The following is a 7,094-nucleotide window of genomic DNA, read 5'->3' on the forward strand; positions in this document are numbered from 1 at the left end:
TTGTCATCATCATATCTCACATATATGATGTACTTATCTGGTCTTATGTAAAATGGAGTACATGGATTAATTTATTTAATCTTCATAACAACCCCATTAGGCCTATGCCATTTTATCCTCTCTCCCTTTTTTTAACAACAAAATGACAAAGATTTTTTTAAGCTGCCTTAAGATAAAGATTCTGGGTCATCTCTTAGGCTCACCCACCAGGGATATGATTGGTTTCCACAGCAAACGGTACGCTTTCTAAATGTCATAAATTTTTTAGATTACTTGCAAATCATCGAAGCTTAGAATAGTAAATCCTGGAATACCAGGGGTTTGCCTCAAACCCATTCTTAATAAAAGTATACTTCACCAATAGGTTAACGTGTTACCCCTCCCAGGGATATCTTTCATCTAATGCTATCTTAAACCAGAGGGATTCATCGTCAAAGACTGAACGTCAGGCAGCACCTTTCTGCAAGAAAAGAGAAATACTCTTGTGGCTTTTCGAATTATGTTATATCAAATAACCATTTCTCTTTGTACAAGGCCCTACCTGGTTGAAGTAAAACAAAATAAGCAAGCCAGACTGAATGCTGCCTTACCCCTGCTTCCAGGATTTTTTAGAAGGAAAGGACAAGAAAATCATAATTGAACAGTAAGAAAATGAAACACACTTATTTTTAATGCATAGATGCTACTTAAGAGTTGTCCCATTAATGCTGTGAGGGTAAGAAAAAACTTCAAACATTCCCTGCAGCTAGTGGCTCCCAAACTAGAGCTTGCATTGGAATGATCTGGAGCAACTGTTCAAACACAGATTGCTGGGCCCTAAATCAGAGTTACTGATTTTGCTTTTCTAACAAGTTCCCAAGTAACGCTGATGCTGCTGATCTAGAGACCACACTTTAAGAACCGCTGCTCCTTGTTAGGTCATGGAAAGAATGCTCTGGGTTTCCCTGGGTGTTTGAGGATTGGTCAGGGAGCTACCTGAGGTTTATTTCTAGCAGTGATTCTTATAGTAGCTCAAGGTGAGGCTTCAGCTGAGATTTGTAGGATGGGTGGGAGTCAACATAGCCAAGAGGACTTGAGAAGAGCGGCCCACCAGTGAAAGATCAGAGTGACTGGCACTGCAGACTCAAACCGGGCAAGCTTCAGCTGGAAGGCTAAGCTGGATCTCCCTCAGGGAGGTAGGCAGTCAGATAAGCACCAGGACAGGGAGAGTATTCTGCTGCTCAGAAACACGACCTCCAAAACAGTACTCAAGGCTGGACAGAGGGCAATGCCCACGGGAACATGTGCACACACACATACGCATGCATCCACCTCAGGAACTGCACCAGAGGAGGTAGATGGAAATGTTCCCTTGGGTGAGCCAAAACCCAGGTTGGTCAATTTATTGCCCTCCAAAGAAACTGAAATTGACATGAACTCCCCCAAACCTAAGGAGAAGCATAAGGTGAAAGGGAAATAAAATGCTACAAATAAATAGGTATTTTATGTGTCTGCCATGAAACACCTGCATAAAAGAGAAAAGGGAAGAAAATCTATTTTACACCTCAAATCTAAAGATTTTACATTTCTTTCAAGTTTTTATATTAGGACCTAGACTCAGAATTTTATATATGTTGCCCACTCTTTACAGCTCTCTGATAGAACAAATGCAAGGCGAAAAAACAGGATAGATGAGTTTGCCACCTTGCCCCTTCCTCATATTTTGTGAAAATTATATTTTCTAAGACTTACAAAAGCCTCAATCTCTGCATGAGTTATTAGGGAGGCTTTAGAAGCCACAGCTTTTGTGGGCCTTTCAGCATGGCATTCGGGCTCAAGGTTTTTTTTTTAGCTCATCCACAGGTACCAGATTTATGACTGCTCATGGCCAGAAAAGCATGGCTGTGCTACGTGAGGTTTAGAATGATCTTGGATGACTCTTTCACCTCCATCGTGTCCTCTAAATGTTGAAAAATAGTGCATGAATAGTTTCAGCAGTCATGAAAGTTATTTCCTAGTTCCCATCTAAGAACAACAAGCTAATAAGCTAATTGACGCCTTAACATCAGCTGTGCCCTATTCGTGGAATGACAGCCCATCTGTCAGGTCCCTTCCCAAAAAGGCACACTGTCTGTTGATGCTCACACATCACAGCTTCTTTGGGCAGCACATTTTCCCTCAAGCCTTAAAACCTGTTATTAAGGCAGACTTCACCACCATTTAAGTGACTTGCAAGCAAGCCTCTTGCTAATGAATATTAAATCCCGTGGGTCAGTGAGGTCCTCCTGCTTTCCCCACAGATAGGGTAAGACAAGATGCCATTTTTTCCTTTGGCGACCTAATAAATCTCTAACTGCTGATTTGTTTCCGTTTTCAATCTAGAATAAACAAAAAGGCTTACAGCCTCCTTCCATGGTCGCCTGAGCTCACCAACCACCATGCAAAGGCAGCAATTTTTCATTATTGATAAAATGTAATGTCATAATGTCACGGCCTTTCAGGTCATCATCTTTGTAAGTCAGCAATGACATTATCACATTTTATAATGATAACAAATGGCCATAATGTTTGCATGTTATTTTCATTGGCTCCTCCAGAATTCTAATTCAACACCGTTAACAGAAGGAACCAACAGCAACTTCAAAGGTCTACCTCCTTAGATCTGCTCAAGGCTAATAGTAAAATTTGCATGAATCAAAGCTAATTAAAACCATAAGGGCTATTTCCCCCCATTGACTAAATGCCTCACTTTTAGAAAGAAATTTTGCAGAATGTATTTTTACTGTTGGATTTTGGCACATAAATGTATTAAATATATCTACTTGCTATTCATTCATGAACTCTCACTAACCCCTTTCTGTCCCGTTCATGCCTGTGCTTCTCTAATCTGTCTAGTGATTTTTGAGTGCTGCATTCTGCCAGTTTCATGATAATCATAGAACACTAATTGGTCTAAATGATAAGAATCATTCATGGGGCACTTATTTCCACATATTAGCCTTCTGACTCCCCTTCTTGCTGAACAAGTAGAAATATATATATTTCATGGTTTAACCCCAGAACTCAAACAGGCATTCTTCAGAAAGCAATTTTTTTGGTTCTTCAACAATACAGAGTAACAGAGAAATAAAGTCAAGTCAGAATAAATTCATACTCTAGTCCTAAATACACTCCTAAAATAGACTTCAGAGACTTCAGGAAATGTTCTACAACCTGTAGCTCTTCACAAAGAAAGAAAAGGAGCAAGACTCCATCTAAAAAGGAAGGAAGGAAGGAAGGAAGGAAGGAAGGAAGGAAGGAAGGAAGGAAGGAAGGAAGGGAGGGAAAAACAGAGAGAGAAGAAAAAAAGAAAGAAAAAGAAAGAAAGAAGAAAGAAAGAAAGAAAGAAAGAAAGAAAGAAAGAAAGAAAGAAAGAAAGAAAGAAAGAAAGAAAGAGAGAGAGAAAGAAAGAAAAAAAGAAAGAAAAGGAAAGGGAGAGAAGGAAGGAAATTATCATTTGCTGAGCTCTGCATTGGTATATCTCATCTAATCTTCAATGATACCTGAGAGTCAAGGAGAGTAGGCAACTGATGGGTCACAAAAGCAGCGATCAAACTTCACAGTTGTAACTTCAAAGCTCATAAATGTTCCATTGCACAAAACTCCTAAATTAGGCATTCCACTACTATAGAAGGAAGAATCAGATCTTCTGATCAGCATCAAAAAAATATCATATATTTAGAAAAACAACAGATATGAGTAGATTTCAGATGCAGAAAATATTTATCTTGCCATTAATACATCCAGATAGACTGCTGTGATACCATATTCTCAGAGCAGGCACATCTTAATTGAGTTAATGACTTCCATTCATCTGTGTGATTCCTCAATTATGTATTTTCCACATTATTCAGTATGTTTCACTATTGTCATTGAAAACTGAGCCAAATTAGGCAGTTTCATCAGATTTGGAGATCAGCAGCCCTTTAGCTGATACAATAAAACTATGTAAAAGAGCATATAGGGCTTTTTCACAACAGGTTTGCCACCAGAACACAGGTGTCATGAAAACTACCCCTAAAAGCAGAAATGGGAAAGGCAAAGACTTGTATCAACATTGTCATCATTGGACACATAGGTTCGGGCAAGTCCACAACTACTGGCCATCTGATCTATAAATGCAGTGGCATCGACAAAAGAACCATTGAAAATTTGAGGAGGCTGCTGAGATGGGAAAGGGCTCCTTCAAGTATACCTGGGTCTTGGATAAACTGAAAGCTGAGCGTGAACATGGTATCACCATTCATATCTCCTTGTGGAAATTTGAGACCAGTGAGTACCATGGGACTATCACTGATGGCCCAGGACACAGAAATTTCATCAAAAACATGATTACAGGAACATCTCAGGCTGACTGTACTGTCCTGATAGTTGCTGCTGGTGTTGGTGAGTTTGAGGCTGGTATCTCCAAGAATGGGCAGACCTGAGAGCCTGCCCTTCTGGCTTACGCACTGGGTGTGAAAGAACTAATTGTTGGTGTTAACAAAATGGATTCCACCGAGCCACCCTACAGCCAGTAGAGATATGAGGAAATCATTAAGGAAGTCAGCACTTACATTAAGAAAATTGGCTACAACCCGACACAGTAGCATTTGTGCCAGTTTCTGATTGGAATGGTGACAACATGCTGGAGCCAAGTACTAACACGCCTTGGTTCAAGGGATGGAAAGCCACCTGTAAGGATGGCAATGCCAATGGAACCACACTGCTTGAGGCTCTGGACTGCATCCTACCACCAACTCATCCAGCTGACAAGCCCTGCTTCTCCAGGATGTCTACAGAATTGGTGGTATTGGTACTGTTCCTATTGGCCAAGTGGAGACTGGTGTTCTCAAACCTGGTATGGTGGTCACCTTTGCTCCAGTCAACATTACAACTGAAGCAAAATCTGTTGAAATGCACCATGAAGCTTTGAGTGAAGCTCTTCTTGGGGATAATGTGGGCTTCAATGTCAAGAATGTGTCTGTCAAGGATCTTTGTCGTGGCAACGTTGCTGGTGACAGCAAAAAAGACCCACCAATGGAAGCAGCTGGCTTCACTGCTCAGATGATTATCCCGAACCATCCAGGCCAAATCAGCCCTGATTATGTCCCTGTACTGGATTGCCACATGCTCACATTGCTTGCAAGTTTGCTGAGCTGAAGGAAAAGATTGATTGCCATTCTGGTAAAAAGCTAGAAAATGGCCCCAAATTCTTGAAGTCTGGTGATGTTGCCATCGTTGATATGGTTTCTGCCAATCCCGTGTGTGTTAAGAGCTTCTCAGACTATCCACCTCTGTGCCACTTTGCTGTTTGTGATATGAGACAGACAGTTGTCGTGGGTGTCATAAAAGCAGTAGACAAGAAGGCTGCTGGAGCTGGCAAGGTCGCCAAGTCTGCCTAGAAAGCTTAGAAGGCTAAATGAATATTAACCCTCGTACCTGCCACCCCAGTCTTAATCAGTAGTGGAAGAATGGTCTCAGAACTGTTTGTTTCAATTGGACACTTAAGTTTAATAGTAAAAGACTGGTTAAAGATAACAATGCATCGTAAACATTCAGAAGGAAAGGAGAATGTTTTGTGGACCACTTTGGCTTTCTTTTTTGTGAGTGACAGTTTTAAGTTATTAGTTTTTAAAACCAGTACTTTTTAATGGAAACAACTTGGCCAAAACTTTGTCACAGAATTTTGAGACCCATTTAAAAAGTTTAATGAGAAAAAAAAAAGATATATAATGGTGTCGATATGAGAGCTTCCCAAGCCTGTTCTAGTCAATCAAAGGAGGTACTTTTACCACTTCCACGTAAAATAACAAACATTTCTACAAGGATTTCACTGCTCTCAAAGCACTGTTCCTTATGCTATTGCATTTATCCTCACAGCAAACTCAAGTTCAGTTAAGAAAACAGATTGCTTAAATAGCCCAAGTTCATACACACCAAATGACAAAAATAAAATTCCAATGGAGGTCTCTTCCAGCTCAACTGCCTATACTGTTTCCATTCTACCAAAGCCTTTAGTATATTTAAGGCAAGTGATTTCTAAGAGCAAGCATCAATATTCAGGGAAAGATTGGCCCTCCCTTGAAGGAGCAGACCAGGCAAACATCCAGACCTCATAACAACGGAAGGCTTCTGGAAATGGAAAGCTGGTATGGAGGAAGGTGGAGAAAGGATTTTCAGAGAGTGGGGTTTAATAACCTATTCTATCCATTAACTCACAAGCACATGTTGAGGAAGGAAATAGGCTACTCCTCCTCATTCCTCCATTTGTTCATTCATTCAACACATATTTCTGAACACCTCCTCTAGGACAATATTATGCAAGCATGAAGGATACAACAGTGAATGAGACACACATAGACCTGCCCTTGTGGGGCTTACATTTATGAAGATGAGTTGGATGTTGAACATCTAGCGTCATGAGCAATCATCTCACTACCAGCAATATAAGTGAAAACTAGTTGTAAGAATGCAGTGCTACAGGAGGACTTGACCAGTGCCAGGAGACTAAAAAAGCCCTCTCTAAGACTGAGACATGTACATTAATATTTGAGGCAAGAGTAAATAAAAATCACAAAGCAAAACATTAGGAAATCAAGGGAATTTTCCATTCTTGCCTCCATCCTCAAGGCTCCTTCCTGCTTGGTTTCCCACGCTTTATTAGCCAAATGCCATGGCTAACAAAGCAGATGGCTACCATAATGGTTACTAGCTGAACCATCATTCAGCATTTGCCTGGTCTAACTCACAGCCTCTTTGGAGAGCTGTAAACATATAATCTTGACAGGTTAGAGGCAGCCTTACTGACATGCCTAATGGTTTTCTTCCAAGTCAGATTTTAAATCATAGCTCGTCTGGCAGGTGCTGCAGTGACCACCCCTTTCCCTTTCCTGTGTCTTTGTACAATTCCTCACACTGAGCCAGACGTGGCCTCTACACATGAAGCCACACAAGACTCCACATCCCCTGACTTCTGTGTCCTCTCTCTCTCTTTTTTTTTTTTTTTTTTAACTATTTCCTGTGCTTGGTATTGCTATAGACTGAATTGTGCCCCCTAAACTTTCTGTATTAAAGCCCTAACTCCAAATGTGACT

General features: G+C 40.7%; 1 pseudogene; it reads left to right on the forward strand.

Annotated features, from left to right (window-relative positions):
• Positions 1–4,047: 4,047 nt before the first annotated feature.
• LOC111552807 lies at positions 4,048–5,423 on the forward strand (annotated as a pseudogene).
• Positions 5,424–7,094: the final 1,671 nt, after the last annotated feature.

The sequence above is a fragment of the Piliocolobus tephrosceles genome, chromosome 6 (assembly GCF_002776525.5).
Source record: "Piliocolobus tephrosceles isolate RC106 chromosome 6, ASM277652v3, whole genome shotgun sequence".
Lineage (NCBI taxonomy): Eukaryota > Metazoa > Chordata > Mammalia > Primates > Cercopithecidae > Piliocolobus > Piliocolobus tephrosceles.